This window comes from Pteropus vampyrus, unplaced genomic scaffold (assembly GCF_000151845.1).
Source record: "Pteropus vampyrus isolate Shadow unplaced genomic scaffold, Pvam_2.0 Scaffold23, whole genome shotgun sequence".
Lineage (NCBI taxonomy): Eukaryota > Metazoa > Chordata > Mammalia > Chiroptera > Pteropodidae > Pteropus > Pteropus vampyrus.
The window spans coordinates 2,148,208-2,153,564 of NW_011888804.1; positions in this window are offsets into that span (position 1 = coordinate 2,148,208).

Here is a 5,357-nt window from a genome sequence, read left to right on the forward strand (position 1 = left end):
CTGTGCATCTCTTCCATTTGGCTGTTCCTGAGTTGTGTCATTTTATTTATTTATTTTTCTTTCTTTTTTTTCAGTGTATGTCCTTTTTATAATAAACCTTTAATTGTAAGTAAACCATTTCCCTGAGTTCTGTGAGCCATTCGGAAAAATTACTGAATCTGAGGAGGGGGTCATGGGGACCTCTGATTTATCTCTGGTCAGTCAGAAGCACAAGTGACAACCTGGACTTGCAACTGGCTTCTGAAGTGGCCGGGGAAGTCTTGTGGGACTGAGCCCCTCAACCTGTGGACCTGTGCTAACTCCAGGCAGTTAGCGTCAGAACTGCTTGGTGTGGAAAATCCACACATTTGTTGAAACAAAAGTATTGAGTGTAGAGAAAAATAGGGATTTTTTTTTTTAGGGGATCTTCAGTGCATAGCTGATGCTGAAGACCCTGGGCCAGGCTGAGGAGCCCCTCCCGGAGTGTAGACAAAGGGACCCGGGACTGAGGTCGAGCAGGTGAGGAAGGGGCTACGAGGGAGACAGAGAGTGACCAGGAAGTGGAAGGAAAGACAAAGGGCGTGGGGGGTCCTGGGAACCAAGAGGAGAGTTTGTTGAGGAAGGTGGGGGAGGGAATGGTGTTGAGTGCTGACAGGGGTGGGCCGAAGAGGCAGAGAGGGAGGGAAGTGGAGAAAAGACACTGAAACCACTCAGAGAAGAATGACCCTCATGAAGGGAGCAGAGAAAGGGGACAATCGGCCCACACCAGAGTCCCCGCGGGCCTAGCATGGTACCTGAAGTGTAAGAACTCCCGCTCATTCAGCGTTTACCGTGCGCCAAGCACCGTGCCCGCCTCACAGAGAAGACTGAGACTCCCAAGTTCCTTACAAGGCCGCACAGCTGGCAAGAGGCAGAGCTGGAACGTGAACCGTGCTCCAAATACAGGATTCTCAATGGACTCCTTCCCCACCTGTGGCAGGAGCGATGGTGCTAATGTCTGTGGGTCAAGTTCTCCAGTTTTCTGGAATCTTTCCTGCCTACTGAAGTGGATGAAAATTAACCTTGGGAAGAGGAGGGCAGAAGACACTGGAAAGATTTTCTGACTTTCATTTTGGTGATCAGAACCTCACGCTGAAAGATTTAGCAGCATCACCTTGTTCCACCTGCTGGTGACTTACAGGAACTACTCTACTATGTGGGTCAGTCCCACTGGCCCACTGGGTCCCACCAGATGGGTCCCACATCAGTCCAGAAGCAGACTGGGACTAGCGCCCCAACTTCTCTCTACCCAGGAGCTCCGTCTAAGCCAATCTTGGTGATTCCATTCCTTCCCGCCATTGTGTCCTAGGACAGGGCCTGTGACCCGAAGCTCTGGCCAGCAAGACCCCGGGCAAGTCTGCGGGAGCCTCTGGGAAGCACTGCAGGAGGAGACTGCCTCTCTCCTTCCTCCTGTCAAAGTCTGGACACAGTGCCAGCACTGTGAGCGAGGGGTGGACAGCGCCTGGCCCCAGCGATGCTGCCGAGTCACCGACCCACTCTCCCCAGAGGCCACGTGCAGCCCTCTGATTTTGAGAGGTGATACATTTCACTATTCTTTGAGTCAGGGTTACCGACTGCCAGGAACATCCAGCCCCCGTCCACCCCTGGGCATTTGTTGGGTGTTGGCTGCAGCTCAGCACCCATTTCGTTTTCTCTTAGTAACGGTATCCACTTCTCATTTGGGGAACTAACTCGCACATGCCGGGTCTGGTCCGGTGGAACTGTTCATCAAGTCTCCCCTCATCCAGCTTGAGAGGGGGGCACGTGACCTAAATGGAGCCACTGGGAGAGAGACAGAGAGACGGCCTGTGGCTGGCATCCGCTCATGTCTGGGTGGGCTGTTGGTGCTTGTCCTGTTTGCTTCTGTCAGCCTGAGCTGGCTTCTGTCATTTGCGTCCAAGGAGGGCAGGCCAGAGCTGAGGGAGAGAGAGAAGACGAGGTCCCCACTGTTAAGGAGCAAGCCCTTTGTGCAGGGGGCAGAGTGGTAAACCACCCACTCACATATGAGGCACAACCAGACAGACAGTGAGAACAATATCCCCCGCACGAGTGAGCACCCACGGCACGCCCGGCACCACCCTGGGCGAGTCACACGCAGCCCCACAACAACCCGGGGGGCAGGAAGTCGGATGGGTTAGGACTGGAAAACCTCAAACGTAATTGGCTTAAACAAGCCAGAAGTTATTTCTCATGCCCAAGGCTCGAGAGGTGCAAAGTCCAGGGCTGGCAAGGTGCCTCGGTCCCACCAAGCCTCTCCCCACTCACTGCTCTGCCGTTTCTAGGGCTTCCTCCTTGTGGTCAAAGATGGCAGTGTCTGCGTTTCAGGCTGGAGGACCGAGGAGGGGACGAACAAGAAAGGGACAATACATGGGTGCCAGCTGTCTCGTCACAGTGGCCTCACGATGCTGCTGCTCCTATCCTATCCCAGGGGCAACCAACACCATAGTGCCAGGATACCTAGCTGCAAGGGAACATGGGAAATGTACTGAGCTAGAAAGTCTGTGATTATTGAAGATGGGCAGAAGTTTCGTCTTTGGGCAACTGCCAGTTATTATACTGATAAGAAAAACAAGGCTCAGAGAAGTGAAGTCACTTGTCCATCGTCACCCAGCCATAGAGTGGCAGGGCAGGACTTGAACCCACTCTGTCTGCAGGAGCTGTAGTGACAGCCACACAGAGAAAAGCAAAGCCACAGACAGGGCAGCTGCGGGGAGGAGGGTTCCTGGGCTGGGGGAAGTGGCATTTAAGCTGGGTCTCCTGGGTTAGGTAAAGGGGAATGGACATCGTAAGAGCCGAGTTCTAGAGGAATGAGAATCATTTGTAAGAAAACTTTTCCTGGGGTAGCATCTTAGAAGTGCTCCCTGGCCACGGCTTGACTATGCTCTGTAGTGGGGAGCTCACTACCTATGAGACGGCCTGTTGTATTTGGGGCTATTTCTCCCTAAGAGAGTGTGGTGGAAAAACACCTTGTGTGTTTTCCTGCTCAGCATCTTTTCCCCTTTCTTCTGGTAATGTTGGCCGTCCCCTAAAATCCAGGTGGTTTGAGAGAGGCTGATCTAGCCAGGCCAGTGAGGCTCCCTGGGGGACTCCGATCAGAACTCTCAGCTGAGAAGCCCTCTGCTGGGACTGCTATTGGCAAGAATGGGTGACCCTGGACCCGTGGGGCATCACGCAGAGAAAGCCCGCCTGAGTTAGGCCAGCACAGGAGGAGAGCAGAGGAGGAAAAACAGAGGCCACACCTTGACATCTCACCTGAGGCCCTGCATCCAGCTGTGCCCAGAGCTAACCTGGACATGTCAGGTTCATAAGCCAGTAAATTCCCTTTTTGCCAGAGCTGTTTGATTGGCATTCCTGTCCCTGGCACCTAAGAGTGCCAACTAAGAGGAAAAGATGTCGGGCTTCTTTTTATCTCCACTGGCGGGGGCGGGAGGGGGGAGAGCAGGTGTCGGGGATTATCTTTGTGTTTTATGAAAGTAGTAGGGCCTAGAGCAGTGTTTTCACGAGTGTGGTCCACGAACCCCCAGTGTCTGCATCACTCTGATATAGAACTTGATGAAAATCCCCATTCCTGGGCCCTAACTTCCAAATTGGAATCTCTGGAGGCAAGGCCCAGGACTCTGCATCTTTGTCAAGCATCCCAGGGCGGTTCTCTTGGCACCCAGTCTGAGAACCAGTGGCTGAACTAGGTGACCTGGGATCCACCCCAGGTCCTGTCACCAGCTTGGATGTGAAAACGAGTCTCTCTAGATTTTCAATAACAAGAAATGGAGCCCTTCCATTGACTGATGGTTTCATAATCACCCAATATCTTCACCTTGCAATACTGCCTGTTGTCTTTAGATTGAAAATAGAACCTTTTGCTCGTTCGGCATGTAGACTTTCACGCTAGACATGGAGTCTTGATCCCTCCTTAACCCCACTCCTGATGGCTCAGTGGAGGCTCCACACCTCTCCCTCCCGGTGCTGCTGGGGTCTGTCCCTTTGCCCATCTTCACTACGACCATCCCGAGCCATGTCACCACTGCCCTTTGTTTGTGACAGTCTCTCCACTTCGACTGAGGGTGATTTTTACAAAATCTCATCTCTTCATTAAGAAATATCACAGACATCCCCCAAATCATACAGCATACTATAAAAATGTCCAGGTTGAGGAATAAAGTAGCTTTTCTTGCATCACGAAGCTCAGGAATTTTCGCTAGCCTCCCCTTGCTCTTCAGATTAAAATGCTAACTGTGGCCCAGGAGGCCCTAAAGCCTGGTCCGGTCCCCCTGCACCCACGCCTCGCCTTCACCCCTCTTTACCTTGCCCCTGCCGCTCTGGCCTTGATCTCCCCTCACACACCAGGCTCCTCACGCAGGGCTGGCACACCTACTGTTCCCTCTGCAGAAACGCTGTGCCAGTCCTCTGGGTCTGGCTGGCACCCTCTTGTGCTCAGGTCTCTGTTGCAACTCCCCAGAAAAGCCTCTCCATCGCTCCAGACCTGGCCATCCCCAGGCCATCTTCTTGTTCACTCTCCACACAGTTTCCTTCTTGGTTTTGTGCCTGTCTCTCCCACCAACCAGACTGTGGGTTCCGTGAGGGCAGGACCCCTGCCTTCCCAGGGCCTGGGGCAGAGTGGCTGCGATTAGTCCATGAATGATTTCTTGTACAAATAAATGATCTAGAAGTGAACAGAAGAAATTAAGACAGAGAAGGACTTGTCATCGAAATGGCCTTGGGTTTCTGATTCTAACTCCACACAGCCCTCCTACCCCTTCCTTGTCTGTACCTGGTCTGTGTGGCCCCCAAGTGTACCTCCTGTGAGCACAGTTACTAATTAGGGGCCCAAGGCTCAAGCCAAGGACATCTGTAACACACAGGGACACTGAATTGGGTGCCAGTGCCTTGCAAACGAGCATGTCAAACAAACCGGTCTACCTTCAGACAATGTTGTTGGGAGGCGGATGGGCAAGTTAATATATCGAACTATAAAAAAATGCATACATATTCACCCTCTGACCCAGAGGTGCCTCTTCTAAGAACTTACCCCAAAGATACGGGGCCAGCAACATGGAAAGACATGCACGTTATCACAGCCCTGCTGTGAGCACGTGCTAGGATGGCCCCAGTGTCCGCTGATGGAGAACTGGCCGCATAAACTATGGAACATCCCCACCCTAGAGGACCATGAAGCTGGAAAAGGGGTAAGAGGGACTCAAATACTACTATGGTGTGGTCTCTAAGACAGACGGTTAAGGAAAGGTGCAGGGTGTGAGCCAAGTGTGTCTGATATACTTCCATTCTCCAAGAAGGCGGGGGTGGTCTGGGAACATACAGATGTATTTACTTACATTAATACA